This window comes from Ictidomys tridecemlineatus, chromosome 5 (genome assembly GCF_052094955.1).
Source record: "Ictidomys tridecemlineatus isolate mIctTri1 chromosome 5, mIctTri1.hap1, whole genome shotgun sequence".
Classification (NCBI taxonomy): domain Eukaryota; kingdom Metazoa; phylum Chordata; class Mammalia; order Rodentia; family Sciuridae; genus Ictidomys; species Ictidomys tridecemlineatus.
The window spans coordinates 135919268-135938656 of NC_135481.1; the positions used below are offsets into that span (position 1 = coordinate 135919268).

The 19389-nt window shown below is 49.0% G+C and overlaps 1 protein-coding gene and 1 non-coding gene across 2 annotated transcripts in view; one reads left to right on the forward strand and one right to left on the reverse strand.

Annotated features, from left to right (window-relative positions):
• Positions 1–19389, reverse strand: part of Znf710 (zinc finger protein 710) — a 72950-nt gene that overhangs the window by 25475 nt on the left and 28086 nt on the right. The window lies entirely within an intron of this gene.
• Trnav-cac (transfer RNA valine (anticodon CAC)) lies at positions 15280–15353 on the forward strand. Its single transcript has one exon. It is a non-coding gene; the product is annotated as a tRNA-Val (tRNA).

Consider the following 19389-nt stretch of genomic DNA (forward strand, 5'->3'; position numbering starts at 1 on the left):
TCCATGAAAAAAACCTAGCACTTTGAGAGGTAACAGAGGCTGAGCACAGGCTGCAGAATGAGACTGCGGTCTGGCCCCATTTACCCCATGCTGGTTAGTGTGGGCCTCAAGTCACCTTATCTGAGGCATGGGATAATGGTACCCAGTTCCAGACCTGTTGGGAGGTTGAACTGAGCCCATTAGCAAATTAAGAATGCTCTGTGGTGCCCATTCCATGAAGATCGGACAGAAGGACTTTAGGAGGCCTAGCAACAGAAGGTTAGGAAGCGCGCACTCCCCAACAGATCCAGCAGTGACGAGGACCAGTCCAGGAGGCAAGGGATAGAGAAGGGAAGGTAAAGAGGAAGAAGAGCGGCCATGAGGCGGTGCATACCTGGGGAGCTTGAGGCAGGAGGATTACAAGTTTGAGGCCAGCATCAGCAACATTACAAGACCCTGTCTCAAATAAAAATTTAGAAGGGCTGAAGTCTAGTTCCATGGCAGAACACCCCTGGATTCAATCTCCAGTACCACACACACACACACACACACACACAAACACACACACACATACACAAAAGGCAGAAGAGCAGTGGGCGGAGAAGGTGCTGAGGATGGAGGAGAAGGCAAGGAGTGTGGCCTGGCACACAGCCCTCTCTTTTCTCCCAGCTACCAGCGTGACTCATCCTGGGGCTCCATCCCCACAGAGCCCCTGACAGCGCTGTCTTCCTAAGCCTGTGCTGTAATCAACATTTATTTTGCAGTCACCCACACACCCAACTTGAGTCCGGATTTATGCCAAGAGAGGAGTAAAGAATGTCTTTCTCATTCACGTAATGCCTCCATGGATCTCCAGGGAGGGGGGGGAGGGACAGCTGGTGCAACACTGTGGCTGATAGTGTACACATGCAGACGTCAGCCACACGCGGCCATCCACACAAGCTATAATCAGTGGCTGGTAGGAGCAACTCGCAAAGACATTCCTTCCTTGGTCACCTAGAAGACGGCACTTTCATGCAGTAAGCAGAGGGGTTAGGACCCATGCAAGGGGTGGAAGCACATGTACCTGCACTTGACCCTGAAATCTAGCTGGGGAGGGAACATGTGTGCATGAGAGAAGAGGTTCATGGAAGTCAGGAGGAGAAGGGACGTGGAGCCATATTAAGGGGCATCCTTGCCAGGTGCTGCTGGGTCTGCACCTTACCAGGAGCGAAAAAAGGAGGCGGCAAAGGGAGCCTGTCTTCCGGGGGCTGGAGGAGAGTCGGGCAGGGGTGCCTGGGAAGGACTCTAGCAGATCCCTGAAGGGCAGGTCTGTGTACCTCAGAGGGGAAGTGCCCAAGGTGGCCAGCTCATTCCAGAGTGGGAACTGGTTTCTTCCTCAATCTGGATCACAAAGGATGACGCTTAGGAGCACGAGGGTGGTGCAGGATGATGGGTAATGGGCCATGTGCTGTCACCAGATGCTGAAATTCAAATGTGCAACCATGTCCTAAATGCCAAAATGATTTTAGCAGAGGTGACTAGTACCAAACAAATGTCTGGCCTTCCCTACGCTGGGTGTGAAGGTTTCCTTGTGGCTTTCCCTGTTGTGGGGGTGCAGCGTCTTCAGGGCAACCCATGGGATATGGGGTGGAAGTTCCTGCTGCTGCTGCAGGGCAACTGGAGGCTCTAGAATCAGCTTGGCGCTTCCTGGCTGTGCAATCTTGGGCAAAATGCTTCATCTCTCAGAGCCTTCATTTTCTCAACCATAAAATAGAGAGAGCAGCCACTTCTCCCACAGGATGGTGGGAAGATTAAATAAGATAATGCAAATGAATGGCCTTCGAGTTGGCGTTTGAGAAATGGCCACTCCTAGCTTTTACCATCACAATATATGTACAACATACAATATGAATCACCTAGGGACCCAAATATTGGCATATTCTTATCCCCCACCCCCAATCATACTGGGGATTGAACCCAAGGGAGCTCTACCCTTAGAACCACACCTCCAGCCCTTTTTCTTTTTCTTTTTCTTTTTTTTTTAAAGAGAGAGTGAGAGAGAGAGGGGGACAGAGAGAGAGAGAGAGAGAGAGAGAGAGAGAATTTTAATATTTATTTATTTTTTCTTATTTCTCAGTGGACACAACATCTTCATTTGTATGTGGTGCTGAGGATCGAACCCGGGCCACATGCATGCCAGGCGAGCTCACTACCGCTTGAGCCACATCCCCAGCCCCCTTTTTTGTTTTTCATTTGAGACAGGGTCTTGCTAAGTTGCTGAGGCTGGCTTCAAACCTGCCATCCTTCTGCCTCAGCCTCACAAGTCCGTGGGATTCAAGGTGGGTGCCACCATGACTGGCTTTGGCATACTCATATGATCACTGAAAAGATCTAAATTTCATGGTAAGAGGATAAACATGTGGGAAAAATAACCAAACCAAATACAAGGAAGGACAGAGATGGTAGAAACAAACTCCAGCTCACAAAAGGTTCAAGCTCCAGTTCTGGGCCCACAAGGGAGGTTGCCAGGGACTGATGGTCCCCTAACTAGTGCCTATGAGACCCCTTTGCCCCCTGGGAAAGATGGGAAGGCACAGGTGCTGTCTCTTTTCTGAAATTTCACAACTCTTCCAGGCTCAAAGCTCAAAAGACCACATTCCTACATGAATTATGAAATACAACTTTCCTCACCAGAGTGGATGTCTTTCCGGGATCACTGGGTACTTTCTCAGTCTTACTGCCAGCTAGGATCACCTGCCCCTCTGCAAACACAGCCCAGACAGGTCACAGGACAAAGGGCAGGGTCCAAGAAGAGACCCACACCCCTGTGCTGGCCCTGACTCTGGAAAACAAAAAGCCCAGGAAGTTTCTTGTGTGAAAAATCACCCACACTCAACGTGTAAACAGGCAGGAGGCAAGGGCCACCCTTGTCCTTGCACTGCAGCAAGGACAGGCTGGGCAGTGTCCTGTGTAAAAGCACTCAGAGCCCTGGCTCTGGCTCTGGTTCGGTTGGTGGACTTCCTCCTCCCAGGATCCCCAGCTCTGGATGCCAAACTGCAGGAGGAAACTCAAGTTCTTCTGGAACTGACAGCCAGGTCAAGCAGGGGAATAAGCACACCTACTCACCCAGGCACCGCCCTCTACAGTTTACAAAGCCATTCCCAGACATGATGTCACTGAATTCTCCCTATCAGGTTCTGCACCAGCCCCTACAAATGAGCAAAGCATAGGTGGGCTCTTTTTTTTTCTTTTTCTTTTTGGTATCTGGGATTGAACCCAGGGGTGCTTAACTGCTGAGCCATATCCCCAAGTCCCCTTTATTAAATATTTTATTTAGAGACAGGGTCTTGCTAAGTTGCTCAGCGCCTTTCCAAGTTTCTGAGGCTGGTTTGAAGTCATGATCCTCCTGCCTCAGCCTCCCAGGCTGCTAGGATTGTAGGAGTATGCCACTGTGCTCAGTGGTTCTTTTTATTTTTAATTTTTTTCGGTACTGGCGATTGAACCCAGGGGCAATTAACCATGAGCCACATCTGTAGCCCTTTATATTTTGAGACACGGTCTTGCTAAGTTGTTCCGGGCCTCTCCAAGTTGCTGAGGCAGGCTTTGAACTTGTGACCCTCCTGCCTCAGCCTCCTGAGCCGCTGGGATTACAGTTGTGTGCCACCATGCCCAGCCCTGTGTGGGTGCTTATCCCTGATGGCAAAATCCTGATGCTAGTGGCAGCTGGCTGGCTGGCTGCCCTGAGTTACAGTGCCAGCCTGGGCCAGCTCTAAGTGCATTCTCTCAATCTAGACGGTGTTCTGTGGTTGGTATTAGCAACATCATCCTGTTTTACAAATGTGCAAACTGGGGCGTGGAAAGGTTAAGAGCTGCTTTAAGAACATCCCTCCATCTAAGCAGGGTTCTTGAGTGCTTGGTGACTGCTTCCAGAAATGAGGGCCGCCTTTAAAAATCTTTTTTTTTTTTTTTTTTTTTTGAGCTGGTCTCAAACTCCTGGCTCAAGTGATCCTCCTGCCTCAGCCTCCCCTACTCGGTAGCTGGGATCATAGGCACAGACCACCGTGCCCCGCTTTAGAATCTTAAAGAGCCCTTTGACAATGCTGTTAGCCAGAGCCGGGCTGATACAGTATGTCTGTGAGGCTGAGAGATACATTTGGACCAAAGGTTCCACATCCAACCACAGACTAAAAATATTCAGGACAGAAAAAATGTCACATTGCCACTAATGTGGACTATGTAGTTAGTCCTTGATGGCTACATCTGTAGTGAATATGTACCCTTTTTTGTCATTGTCCCCTAAACAATTCAGTTTCACAACTGTTTACATAGCATTAATACTATATTTGGTATTATAAGTAATCTAATACATGGGAGACCGTGCATAGGGTAAATGCAAAGATGTCACTTTGCATAAGGGACTTGAGCATCTGCAGATTTTGATATCCATGGGTGTGGGTCCTGGAACCAATCCTAGCAGATACCAAGAGATGACTATAATAATAACTTAAAAAAACAGGTTGCCGAGCTCTGGTTTAGAGTCCAGATTCTGGAGTCCGAAGGCTAAGTGCACCTCACCCCATGGCTAGTTCTCCTTACTAAAGTGGGGGCAGCACCAAGAGCACCTGTCTTACCAGTCAAAATACGTAAAGTGCTGAGCGCAGAACCTGGCGCCAGTGTTTGCTACTATTATTAGCATTGGTAACTCGCCTGGGGCCACCCAGCCAGATCCTGGAGAAGCCAATTCCTTGATGCCAGTTCTTAAAGGGGAATTGACGTCTAGTGCCGCCCCCCCCCCTCCGTCACTGGGGAAACTGGGGCCTCAGAAACACAACTGTCTCCAAAGCCTGTTTATAAATGCAGCTCTTGGTTGCCCTGCTCTCCTTTCATCTCCAGGCCAGGGTGCTGCTGGGTGGGTACCTGTCATGGGGTGTCAGGAAATGTTCTTGCCCAAACCGGAATAACCTGAAAGCAGCCAGGTCAGCCCTGGCAGGTTCTAGGTCTGCCAGCAGGTGTCCTGAGAAGCAGGCAGAGCCAGGGAGAGCAGTGGTGTCCTCCTACCAGGTCTCTTACCCTGAGGTCCACCTGAGGATACACTGCAGCGGGGTGGTGCCTGCCTCCAGCCACCTCCATTTTTCCCTGGAACACAGATCCCCAATGTCCCTACAGACACACTTGGCTATCTTTACCCATGGCTCACTTTATCTCAGTTACCTAGACCCAAAGAGCTCACAGCCTTCTTCCTAGTGTTTGAGACCCAGGCCTTCCTCTTTGGAACTTGCACATAGTAGGTATGCCACACAGTCTCCTGATGAGCCCTCCAGGAGTTCAGATCCGTCTTCAGCATTTGGCTGACATTCTTCCTTCATGCAGGCCTAGTCTCCATGGACTGGCTGCCCATTTGTCCTCTCTGCTATCTGGCGTGGTCACTGTGCCTGTCTTCCATGGGGAGGATATGGCCCACTTCCCTGGATGACTGGGGGGCAGAACAGGGCCCTTCTTTATATGAGGCATTAAAATCCACATAGCATGGGGCTGGGGATGTGGCTCAAGCAGTAGTGCGCTCGCCTGGCATGCGTGCGACCCGGGTTCGATCCTCAGCACCACATACAAACAAAGATATTGTGTCCGACGAAATCTAAAAAAATAAATATTAAAAAAAATTCTCTCTTAAAAAAAAAAATCCACACAGCACTTCACTGTGCACTGCACTGACTCTGTTCTACATGTGTTAAAGACAAATTCCATTCACACCTCAATACACACTCACAAAGTACCTACTATGGGCCAGGCATGTGCTGGATGTGGAAGAGGAAGGACTCATGGGATGGTCCCTTTTAGGCTGTGGCCTGACACTCTGGTGTAGAGCCCTCACTTGACATCACAGGCTACTTGTATCCCAGGGCTCCTTACTCCAGCAGAGATCCCCTTTTTGGGGACCCTGGCAATCTCAGTTAAGGTCCCACTCACTTTCCCCCCTGTGAACCTGGGGGACCCAAAGCGTGCAGCCTGGGTGCTTTCTTCTATGCTCTGAAACAGGCAGGCTCCTCCTGGAGAGTCCAGGCCTGTCCCTCCTCCAGGACCGCTTCCCTGTCCTAGTCTCAGTTAACTGTTCCACTCACACCTCTTCCCTCTCAGGTGTCTTCTGGAGGCCTTCTCTCCAGCCTCTGAATAGGGGCTCAAGCCCCGCATCTTCCATCGCCTCCTTGACCCCTGCTTTATGACATCTGCCCCCTCCCCCAGAGCTAAGCTGTCCTCTGGAAGGTTGCTACCCTTTGCCAAACACGGAGGCTTTGAGTCAGGCCTCCTCCTAACCTGGCAGCAGCTTTGCTGCCCCTCCCTCTGCTCACAGACTACTCTGCATCACCCCTTCCCTTGGTCCTTTTGGCCCCCTGCATCCCTGTGGCCTGGGGCTCAGACCTTGCCTCTAGGCAATGGTATTCTGCCTGGCAAACCAGGATGGCATCATTCTCGTAGGAATTCAGAGAGATGACAACATAATCCTTGGTGCTACAGTAAACGGGTGATTACCAGAGCAAGTTGGTGGCTACAGTGTAAATTTCAGAAGGGGTACAAAGGGAGGTGTGATTAATTCTACATGGGGAGTCAAAGGGGGAAGTGTTGCCAGAGCAGGGTTTTGTAGGTTGTGGAGGAATTCAGCAGGTAAACTAACAAGAGAAGAACAACGGAAAAGTATGGAGATGTGATGAAGCACAGGGGCTTCAACACACCCTGAAGCTGGGGGAAGTGGCACATGCTTATAATACCAGCTACTTAGCAGGATCCTCAGCTGAGGCAGGAAGATTGCAAGTTCGAGGCCAGCCTGGACAACTCAGAACTCCGTCTGAAAATAAAAAATAAAAAGGGCTAGGGCCAGGCACAATAGTGTATGCCTGTAATTCTAGTGACTCAGGAGACTGAGGAGGATCACAGGCTGGAGGTCAGCCTGAGCAACTTAGTGAGGCCCTCAACAACTTAATGAGACCCGTCTCCAAATAAAAAATAAAAAGGGCTGGAGATGTAGCTCAGTGGTATGGCACCTGGGTTCAATCCCCATTACTGTAAAACAAAGAAACGAACCCAAATTCTGAAAGCAGTCAGGGCCACATGGACCACTCAGACCACAGCAAGAGGTGGCTCCTGGGGTTGTACAGGTGGTGGTCCTGCCTGTGGTCCTCTCTACCGACCCTGCACCCAGGAGCAGAGCCAGTGCTTGAGAGAAAAAGTAAATGTGCTCAGCAGGCACAGGCGCACGGCTGATCGACAAGCTCGTCAGCTCTCAGAGGAGGTTCACCCCTACAGGCTTACAGAAAAATAAAGAGGCCCACAAGGAACAAACCAAACTGATCTGTTTTGATAATTTAGGAAAACCTAAGTGAATGCACTCTGTAGCTCCCAGGTGACATTTAAAAACTAATGCGTGGGACATTTATATCCTTCTCACAAAGGATGTGTCAACACAGCTTGCCAACCCAGAGGTGGCAGGTCATTTATTTGGCAAGGGCCACCTAGCTTAGGCATCCATCCAATGCGGGGCCAGGGGGCAGGGGACACCCCTGATAACTGCCATGCCTGTGTCAATTGCCCTCTTCCTCACACTCAGCCCCTGCATGATACTCTCACCACCTCTTCCAAGGCCCCCAGGTTCCACAGAGGGAGGTTTTCGGGATCTGTGTCCATCTCTGACCAGCATCTCAATATCAACCCCATCTCAGGTCAGGTAGAAATGGAGTCATCCCAGGACCACATCTGTCTCCTGCAGCCAACTCTCCTGGCTCAGTGATTCAGGGCTCCTCATCTGTGATTAACAGGTGCCTCCTGTCTGGTGTGAGACTCTTTCCCAACACCATGTCCCCTCAAAGCAGGGGCAAAAGGAAAACAGCATCCTGTACTGGGAGGTTTTGCATGCTTAGAGCACCAAGCAACAGAGAAAACACACTCACATTCTCCCTTCCTCAAATAAACCGACTTCTCCATTCGTCCCTTCCCTTGAAAACAGAAGCACTATTCAAAAGGAAAAAGAAGAAAGGAATTAAAAAAAAAAAAAGAACTGAATAGAAGAAGAAGAAGAAAAGGGAGGAAAAAAGAGAGCGAGAAGAGAGCGATCCCCGAGGGAGGTGGCAAGAGCTCAGAATGAAGGAAAGGAGAGCAGAGACACAAAGGGTGGGGAGAGAAAGACAGAAGCTTTGAAAGAAAGAATGTTCCGGTGTGAATGCAGCGTGCAGGGGAGAGAAGCGCGCTTGAAAAGGAGCAGCCCGACGCGGTGACCCCTCATTCACACAAGGTGCCAATCATGGTGACAATGCAAAGCCTTTCTTCTTTTCTACTTCTCTCCTTTCTGGGGAGGGGAAGGCTGAGAACTGCAAGTTAATTTCTAAAAGTACCCCCCAAAATAAATAAATAAATTCGATTCCACTGGCGAAACATCAAAGAGCTCCTGTAAAGGCTTCCCCGAAACTCATGACGCCCCCCAAGAGAAGAGCTCCCTCCCCAGGGGCAGCTCAGGCCAGGCGGCCATCAGCTTTATTTCAGGGTCAGCAGCCACTGCCCTAGGCCCAGCCACCTGGCTGTGGCCACCTCACATCAGGTCCCTGGTGAGTGAGGTTGAGAGAGCCCTGGTCTCAGGGACAGCTTTGCCCTCTGAGTGTCTGAGAGTCCTGGGAGGAGCTCATGGGAGGAGGGCCTGAGCTGGACAGCGGTTCTGGCTACAGGAGGAAGTCTCAGAGACTCACTCCACCTGGGCCGTGTCTGCCTGGTCACCTGCTACAGGATTCTCAGGGAGATGAAGGGTCCCAGGTGAAAATGTGTAGAATGAAAGACATCCTGAATCAGCCCTGGGATCAGCGTCCATTTGAGGGAGCTACTCCAGGAGTCTGGCTGCCTGGTTCCAGGAGGGTGAGAGGGTGGCTTAGTTCTTTCTGCTGGCTGCCAAATGTCAGGTCACTGTTCTCAGAAGGAAGGGCCTTTGTGGACACTGAGGCTTGTTTTCACATCATGGATGATTCTAGACCAGCACTTTTCTGTAACCCAAGACCCCAAAACTGCAAGAAATACAGGTGGCCCAGCCCTGGATTTGGACTGCCTCTCCTTCCTGCAGCAGGGCATTGTTACACACAGGATGCTGCCTGGCTGGTACTAAGCTCCGGGGTAACACAGCCCTCAGTCCAATGACCAAATTTCTCCCAATATCCCTCTGAGATGCTGAGGGAACGTCCCTGGTGCCCCTCCTTTCTTTGTCTTGCTCCTCTTGTCTTTCAGGATCCAGTGAGTCATGACAAAACCTGAAATAGGGTCACCTTTACGCAGAGGTTGCTTTTTCCTTCTGATCATCCAAATGCTGGATAATGAGAAATGCCTGGGAGCAGAGAGGCTGCGGGAGGAAGACTGATTGGTTTATTGATGGATTGATTGAGCGAGTCTGAGCCTTCCTCGTCTATTGAGCACTCAGTCTGTGCTGTGCTCAGTGGCGGGGCTGGGATTACCAAGTGAGGAGGACCAATGGGGCCCAGAGGTGCTTGAGACCACTCCAGTGGGCAGGGGGCAAACTGGATCAGGGAAAGAAGGCCCTGCCATTGCTATCATCATGAGAAAAGACTGTTACTAAGTTGGAACTGGTCCCCAAAGGGCCTCAAAACTCGATGAGGAAGCTTGAGAGAAGGGGCATGTGGTAGATAGAGAAGCATGGGGACAGAAACTTAGAGGAACCACCACAAGCCTATAATCATACTTTCCCCCTTTAGTACTAGAGATTGGACCCAGAGGTGCTTTACCACTGAGCTATATCCCCAGCCCTTTTAATTTTTTATTTGAGACAGGGTCTCACTAAGTTGCCAAGAGTGCTCTTCCTGCCTCAGTCTCCTGAATTGCTGTGGATGTGTGCCACTGTGCGCAGCACTGAACCTACGATCACTCTTGCATTTCAATATGACATATGCAAATACCAGCAAATATTTATTGAGTACCTACTCCATGCCAGGCAGCTCCTATGTATTCCTAGGGTGATAGTAGTAACATGACACAACCCTGACCCCCAAAACTTATGGCATAGGAAAAGCAATAGGCAAGAAAGCAAGCAATTACAATTCAGTGTGAGAAGGGCTGTGTCAGAACAGGAAGGGACTGTAGGAGCCCAAAGCAGGGGCAGTTTAGGGGAGGCAGGGTGTCAGGGAAGCATTTTCAGAGGAAGTTGTGTGGAGTTATTTTAAAAGTTATTTAAAAAGCTGTGGCCTAGTGGTATAGAACTTGCCTAGCATGCATCAGGCCCTGGATTCAATCCTCAACACCGCCAAAACAAAATAATAATAATAATAATAATAATATAATAATAATATTACAGAGAACTTGCTGGACATGATGACACATGCCTGTAATTTCAGAGACTTGGCAGGCTGCAGCAGGAGAATTCCAACTTCAAGGTTAGCCTCAGTAACTTCACAAGACCCTCAGCAACTTACTAGACTCTGACTCAAAATAAAAAATAAGGAACTGGGATTGTGGCTCAGTGGCAGAGCACTTGCCTTGCACGTCTGAGGCACTGGGTTCAATCCTCAGCACCATATAAAAATAAATAAATAAAATAAAGTATAAAAATAAATAAAAAATAAAAAGGGATGAGGGTGAAGCTCAGTGGTAGAGCCTCTCAGCTTCAATCCCCCCAAAATTCATTTTGAAAAAGATTTTTAAAAGTTTGCTAGCAAGATATCCCAGTACCTAGGAAAAAATGGAACTGATGTAGTGATATATATATAGAACAACTGATAGATGTTTTCCCAACCCGTTAGTGTACTGGGAGCAATCAGAGATAGGCACAGAGCAAAGTAATCTGGTGAGAACAGGAGAGACAATAATTAACTCTTTTTTTTATAGAAGTAATCATAGCTCAGTGCTAGCCTCAGCAGTGAACAGTATTTATACTGCGGACTTAAACCCAAAATTGTGATTTAATGATATTAGTAAGAGAGGGGAAATGATAGGGTGGCGGAGAGAGAAATTCCCACCTAAGAGAACATGGAAGCAACAGATAATGTCCAAAGTTGGTAAATCAAGTAGTAGGAGAAACATAATTCTTTCAAAATGTGGAGATGAATGACAGAAAGAAGGAACTAAAGGAATTGAAAAAGATTAACTAGTCTGGAGGGCTGGTGACAGGGAAGCAAGGTAGGGTGCGGCCTGCTGCTTTGTCACTATAAACCCATCAGCGTTGTGTGATGTAAAAAAAAGATGCACATGTATTACTTTGATAAGAAAGGAAAAAAAGCAAGCAAACAAGAATTCAAAAAAAGGTTTGTAAAGGAGTCACTGTTAAGTCAAATCAAGATCACTCTGAACTCCCTGGGGTACTGAACTGAGAGACAAGAAGGGTACCAGGCTTATGAATTTATGAGAACAGAACTTTCTTCAACAAAGGATAGAATGCAGGAAGCTTCTGCCCAAGGTAACACAACTAGGCAGGCTAGACTAGGGAGGATAGCACCCACGGGAGAAGCCTGCAGGTATTTCGTTTGTTTTGCAGTGCTGGGGACTGAACCCAGGGGCTCACTGGTGTTTGATGTCATTCACTCTACCATTGAATGACACCCCAGCCCTTTAAAAAATATTTTTTTGTTTTCAGACAGGGTCTTCCTGAGTTGCCCAGGCTGGCCTTGAACTTATGGCTCTCTAGGTAAGTGGCTATAACAAGATGATAGCACTAAGGACACTTTCCTGGAAGACTGGGACACCCAAAGACCAGTGGTCCTTGCCACTGGCTCTCATTCAGGTGGCTAGATCCTCAGGAATACTGAGGCGTGGGTATTAATAACACAGCTGACTTCTGCATGCTGATCTACTCATAGGGGAGGCCGGTGGTCACAGTGCACAGGCCTGAGGTCTGAGCCTCCTCAGCAGCCCCAACCTGGCATGGTCACTCAGCATTGTGACCACCATGCACAAAATGCCCTGGTGCTCTGGCACTTGCATTCATACACACACACACACACACACACACACACTGTTTTGCTCATTAGCCACTTCTGCTATATATGCAGTTTTCCTTCTGGAAACCCCAAATTCCCTCAAAAGAATGAGAACTGCAGAGGGCCTGGTGTGGTGGTGTTTGACTCTAATTCCAGCTACTCAGGAGGCTGAGGTGGGAGGATCACAAGTTTGAGACTAGCCTGGGCAACCCAGAAAGACCCTATCTCAAAATAAAAAAAAATAAAAAGTACTGGGGATATAGCTCAGTGGTAGAATGTGGTTAGATTCAATCCCCAGTTAACTCCCCCTAAATCCTCCAAAAAGAACTGCAGAACATACCAAAAAACCCAGGAAGCTCAGATTAGTTCTCACATGTGGGGGCCTTGATAAGGCCCTTCAATATCCCATGCACTTTCCCTTTCATGGGACACAGCCATGGCTTGGAGCCTTGGGAATCAGTTCTAACAAGGGTGGCTGACTGGCTTCCTGGACCTCAGCAGATGCAAGTTACAAATCAGAGGGAGGGGCAGGGAGGTGAAAGAGGCATGACAGTTGGTGGCCTTTGCAGGGTATACAGATGAAAAATGACTGAATGGCAGTCTGGGGCCATTCAGGGTAGAACAGAGAGCACCGCCACTATGGTGCCTTGGTTCAGTACCCAAAGCTCATGACCATGCCCTGGGTAATGAAAGAGGGGTTACACTTTATTACATTATATTCAGTATCTTTAGGCTTGGGAGCGCAATGGATCCTGGGCTGAGGTGCAGTGAGACCACCTTACAACATCTCCTGGCCAGGAGCAACTCTGCCCAATCTCCCAGCTGCTACTGAAGAGCTCCCACAGTATGTCAGGGACTAGGCTGGGACCTAGTCTACTTCTGCCTGGGCATCACCTCAAAAGCCCAGAATCCCATAAAACGAAGAGATCACCTGCCCAACCAGTCAGGGTTGATGTGGATCAAGTGAAATAATCTTTATAGTCAGTTGGGACATTTTATAAATATAATGTTTCTAAAGATGGACAGGACATTCCATGACTCACACAGGGGCAGGGAACAAAGGACATACACCTCCAACTATAAATACCTTGTGCCTTAGGACTTTCTTGGACACAATAAAGCAATTTTCAGGTGAGAGTTTCAAAACTATGCAAACTTAACCTGAATGTATTCAATCAGACAAACCTAGAGTGCATTCTATGGACAGCTAGCTCAATGGGCTCTTCAAAGCCAATGTCACAGAGACCAAAGTTGGGGGACTGTTCTGTGTTAAAAGAAGCTAAAGCAACATAACCAAATGTAGTGTATGAGGCTTGCTGGGTCAGGAAAAGAATCCATAAAAGACATGTGGAGGACAACTGGGGAAATTTACATAGGACATACATTGGATAACATCATTGAACAGCAGTAATTTTTTAGGTGTAACAACAACACTGTGGCTACATAAGGGGAAATCCTTGCTCCTGGAAGACACCTGCTGAAATACTCAGGGTAAAGCATCAGGCCATCTGCAACACCCTTTCAAATGACTCAGCAGAACCATTCGACAGACAGTGAGGGAAAGGGTACGTGGCCAAATGGTAACCGAGGGTGAATCCAGATGAAGGTTCTTCATTTTTCTGTCAAGTTTGACAATTTCAAAATAAAACATCAGAAGGAAACAAACCATGCGGGCAGGCTGCGACTTGTTCCTAGTCTGCTGGGCCAACCTTTAGCTCTTCCCCACCCTGCCCACTGCAGTCAGCAATGTCTGTGAAGAGGGGCGGCTGACCGCAGTGCTCTCAATCTGCACGGTACACATAGAAAATACTGTTTGGATTGCCCGCTGGGGCAAACGGCAAGGCTGTTCAGGCCAGCCGTGGGCAGGAGCTGCCCTGGGCCCGCCCAGCCCAGCTGCTGCGAGCAGAGGGGAAATCACCATGTGGGCACAGCTTGTGGCTCTGGTGTTCAGCTCAGTATGCTGGCTGGACAGCCAGGTCTGTTGGGTGGACCCCAGATCCTCAGCTGTCTCTTTGCTTCCTCACTGAGCCTTCCCTGGGGAAGTTCATCTCTTTTCTTTCAGGTCTGTGTCTTAGAGCCTTGGCAGCTTAGAGTCCATATTTTAACCCTGTGACTGGGCCCATTCCCACCATAAGATCCTGAGTTCCTTGAAGGCAGGAGCCATGAACCACATGTGGGAGCTTATTTCACTTTAACAGTTCAGTTCAGCCTTCATCCCATGTTAGCCAGGTGGTAGCAAAGGCCACGCTTTCTTCCCAGAGGTGGTGACCTGCAGGTCACCAGATTTCAGTTTTCCTTTCAGAATAGGGGCCCTTCTGGCTGTATATCAAGACCCATCTCTGTTTAGTGCTTCCCTAGTTTCTTCTGCCCAGGGGTCCAGGGCTGACTGAGCAAGGCTGCCTTCCCATCAGTAGAGGGAAGTCCCAGGGCATTCCAGCCGTGGGCAAGACCAGCATCCAACTCTGGCCACCTTCCCAAAGTGCTTAAGGGGGATTCCTGGCATCTGTGGCCCTGGAGAGCAAATGCAAACACCTAGGCTGGGCCCACCCCCAGACACCAGTAATTTTAAAAGCTCTTCAAGTAATTGAATGAGCATCAGGGCTGAGAGGCTCACCTCTTCTCCCAAGGAGCTTGGTCTGCCAATCTGAGGCAGGCATTTAACCCGTTCCACTTCCCTTCCATGCCATTCCTGGCTTCCCACCTTAGCCTTCCCCTTGAGCTACCCGTGCATTCTTGCCTCCTCCTCTCTATCTTCCTGGAACACCCTGCATTCTTCAAGGTGTGGTTCAAGTGCCTCTTCAGCAACCCAAGCCACCTCATCCAGAGAGTTCCTGATGTGTTGTTAGAGATGAGGTCACTGAGGCAGGCAGATTCACTAAGGCCAACCAGAAAGTCTTAGGCAATGGAGTCACGTGGAGTTTCAAAGATTCTTCTTGTTGCCACATGGACAAGGTGAAGGGAGGACAGAGGGATCTCTTAGGCTTACCTATTTAACCCTTTAACACACCTTGTGCCACCCCCAGCTTGAAGTCTACATGGAGGCTAATGTCCCTGACTAGGTCTGTTGTGTTGTGTCCCCAGGGCTCATGGAGTGTCACCAAAGAATGGAGCAGGCTTTCTTTCCACTGTGGCCTATAGGACTGACAGCTCAATGTGGGGAGGAGGTAGTAAGTAACAAACGGTAACAATGAGCATCCATCCCAGGGGTCTGTGGGCAGAGGCCATATGGACAGAGTCAGAGGCCACTGGAGGAATGTCCCTTTGTAGGGAAGACACTCACTCAAGCCACTTCAGAGACGGGCTTTGGAAACCTAAGGAGCCCTAGCCTGGTGTCATTCAAAGGAACATTAAAATCAAATGGTGGGGCTGGGGATATGGCTCAGTGGGTAGAGTGTTTGCCTCACATGCACAAGGCCCTGGGTTCAATCCCCAGCACCACAGGAGGGGGAGGGCGGGGGGGATCAAATGGCACCAAATGAATGGGTGGGAAATGTTTCACAGCAATCTGGTGAGGGGTTTTCCTCAAGATAAAAGCAATGGAAAGAGGAAGAGAGAAACAGAGGGGGAGGAAGGAGGAATGGGAGGCCGGAGGGAGTCTCAAAGCTTCCTGAGTTTACAAAGATACAGGCCAGGAACCTCATGGGAGAAACCAGGTAAGAAGAACAAAAGAAGGTTAAAGTTCTTTTCCCTTGGAAGTGGGAGCCATGCTAGCCTTGAGGAAAGTGCTGGTGTGGTGTCTCGAGAACCAGCAGCGGCTCTGGATGTCAAGTCCCTCTTCAACCAGAGAGAGGCCCAGTTTGGCTCTCCACGGCAGCTCCACGACTTCACAAGGCTGGGAAACCTCGATGTCAGGCCTGCCTCCGGGACATGACTGCTGCTGCCCAGGGCCTCAAGCCTAGAAGGGCCCACGCTTGGCCCATGCTCTGCTGTCCTGAAATTCTTACTAATTTCCACACACAGGGCCTGCCTTTTCATTTTGCACCTGATCCTGAAAATTAAGTCCTGGCTGACCTCTCCAGAGGACATTTTTTGCTAGCAAAGTGGAAGGAAGAAGGCAGTGGGCTGGCCCATGCTGCTGCTTGCTGTTTACTATCCAAACACACCTCCCCATGTTGTTGACTCAGCCACCAGGTACTAAGAAGGGCAGCCCCCCGCCCCCATACACACACTGGCTGAAGAGCCAGGTCTGCTTCTGCCAAGTTACCTAAAGAGCGTGTGTGTGTGTGTGTGTGTGTGTGTGTGTGTGTGAATTCTATTGGATGCTGAATTCCATTGGATGCTAGGCAAAAATGGTCCTGACCTGCCCCTGCACATGAGATGCATGGGTTGTGCTGAGGCCGAAAGCCAGGCTGCTCACACCCACTTCGTCCTGGGAGACCTGCCTTGCATGGTTAGCTCACAGCAGAGGCAGCGCGCCTGTCCACATCCTGAGCTGATGGACTCGTCTGCTCAGAGCAGAGATGTCTGCTGAGCTGGGGCAGGAAGCCACAGCTCATCACTGGCACTCTGCAACCTGAGTGCTGTGGTGTTTGAGACCAAGACCACAGCTTCATCTCGGCCTCCACACCAATTTCCAGGACTATGAGGTGGTCACCAAGTCTCCATGTGAAGTGGAGGGGCAAATCCAGTCAAGTGCCATGGCTGTGGGCCTGGGCCCAACCCAGACTTTCCCCTCCCCCAGAAGTGTTCCCTTTTCTTTCTCTTCTTCCTCCTCCTTCTTCTTTTCTTTCTTTTTTGGCACTGGGGACTGAAACCAGAGGCGCTTTACCACTGAGCTATATCCCTAGCCCTTTTTAAAAACTTCGAGACAGGGTCTTGCTAAGTTGCTGAGAATGGTCTTAAACTTGCAATTCTCCTGTCTCGGCCACTCCAGTTGCTGGGATTACAGACATATGCCACTGTGCCCAGCAGTGCTCCCCTCTTCTGCCTGGTCCTTCAAAGGCCAAGATACAGGCCAGGAACCTCATCCTCTGTCAGAACCTCCCTTCAGAAGACAGAAGGCAGGGGGCTGGGAATGTGGCTCAGTGGTAGAGCTTGCCTAGCATGTGCAAGGCCCTGGATTCTATCCCTATCCCCAGCACCCCTCCCCAACAAAACCCAAAAATCTGAAGACCAAAGGCAGACACCTCCTGAACCCTGCTTCCAACAACAGGGGAAATCTGGGGGCCCCTGCTACCAGATCCTCTCTGAGCAGGCAGAGGAACCTGACAGCATTATTTCCATAGGCTTATAACTCAAATGATCCAAATCTCTCAGGGTAACTTGGCAGAGACCTTCAGTCTCTTGCAGGTGCCAGGTGTGCAAAGGAAATGCACCTGTAGGCAAAACTCAGGCAGCTGGAGTCAGGTGCTCTACCCAAGAACAGAACAAAGCTGCTCAGAAAGACTGTCCTGGGCCCTGCAAGGCAGGCGGTAGGGGTGAGGAGAGCAGGCTAGTGAGGTGGAGGCCGGAGAGGAAGCCCAACCAAGTGCCAGGCTTCCCTGGCTGCCAGGGAGGCCTCTGGGGACTGAGTCAATCAGCAGGAAGCTGATGCTGCTTCCTGACAACCCCGCTACCCCCACCACCATCATGAGCACAGGACACACACACTCAGAGGAATTTGGAAACAGAGGGCAGTTGGCAACTTCCTGCAATCCACTTTTTTCAAATAATGTAGACAAAGCACAAAGAATCCCCCCTTTCCTGAGCGTGGGCTGGGTGGGAACCTCTTGTATGTGTTTTCTCATTCAGAGCTCACAAAAGGGTGACTGCCCTTGTGTTTTAAACTCTGAGGTAAGGAGAAGGAAAGCCAGTGGCCGAAGGTCACATGGCAGACAGTGCCCCGAGTTTTCAGACCCAGGCCTGTCAGGGGTCAGAGGCCATCTTGTAAAGCACCTCCCTCTGTCCTGGGTTAATAAGTCTCTCCTTCAGGCTCCATGACCAGGGACAAGGAAGTCTAATGGTGTTACAGCGTCAGGGCTGAACATGGTGCAACGAATTTGGTCTAGTAGCCCTGACTACGCAGACGGGCCTGCTGGGACTTGGAGTACCAGTGGAAGAAGAGACTGCGGTCTTTCTTTACCCTCTTTCCACTTTTTTGCAGGGGGGTGTGGTGTGGTGTGTATGTGTGTGTGGGGGGGAGGAGGTATTGGCGATTGAACCTAGGGGTGCTCTACAACTGAGTTATATATCCAGCTCTTTTTATTTTTTAATTTTGAAACAGGATCCTGCTAAGTTGTTGAGGCTGGCCTCAAACTTGGGATCCTCCTGCCTCAGCCTGTGGAGTCATTGGGATTACAGGCATGCATCACCATGCCTGGCTTAAAATGCAGATTTGTTTTTCCCTTTAAAATAGAAATTCAAATGTTCCCTTTCTTCATATTTCAAGCAGACTTTTTTTTTTTTGGAGGTGGTGGGGATTGAACCCAGGGTCCCACACATTCTAAGCAAGCACTCTACCACTCAGCTATACCCCAGTCTTTTTTATTTTGAGACAGGGTCTCTCTAAGTTGCTGAGGCTGGCCTTGAACTTGTGATTCTCCTGCCTCCATCTCCGAAGTAGCTAGTATGTACAGGTGTGTACCACCGCACACAGCCGACATACCTTCTTTTTTTTTTTTTAATTAAAAAAAATTTTATAGCTGTAGATGGACAACATGCCTTTATTTGCTTAATTTTTTATGTAGTGCTAAGGATTGAACCTAGTGCCTCATACATGCTAGCGAGCCCTCTGCCATTGAGCTGTAGCCCCAGCCCCCAATATACCTTCTTAATTGTCATTTTTTTTTTTTTGATTATAGATGAACACAACTTATTTATTTATTTATTTATTTATTTATTTATTTATTTATTTATTTATTTATTTTTATGAGGTGCTGAGGATTGAACCTAGTCCCTCACATGTGCTAGTCAGGTGCTTTACCACTAAGCCACTGCCCCAGCCCCTTAACTGTCACTTTTTTTTTTTTTTAAAGAGAGAGAGAGAATTTTAATATTTATTTTTTAGTTTTCGGCAGATACAACATCTTTGTTTGTACGTGGTGCTGAGGATCGAACCTGAGCTGCACGCATGCCAGGCGAGCGCGCTACCGCTTGAGCCACATCCCCAGCTCCTAATTGTCACTTTTTAAATGTTTAATTTTCCAATGTTATGTTGTCTGCCTCTCCTTTCTCTTAAAAATAGAAAAGAATACATTTAAGTTTCTTAAGTGTTTTTGGAATTTATATGTAACCACATGTGACCTGCTGAGCTCCACGGAACTGAGGTTTAAAGAGAATGTTCTGTCGATGAGAAATTCACAAATGCTTAATACACATACATGATATAAAATTTGCAATCATTCACCATGTTCATAGCTCTGCTGGGTTCCTCCAGATGAAAAATGGGCTTTGGATTATAATAGCTCAAGCATCTGCAAGGTTTTGTGTCAGAAGAAAAAGCCACTGTTAAAGAGTTCATGGTTTGGGGTTGTGGCTGTGGCTCAGTGGTAGAGCGCTT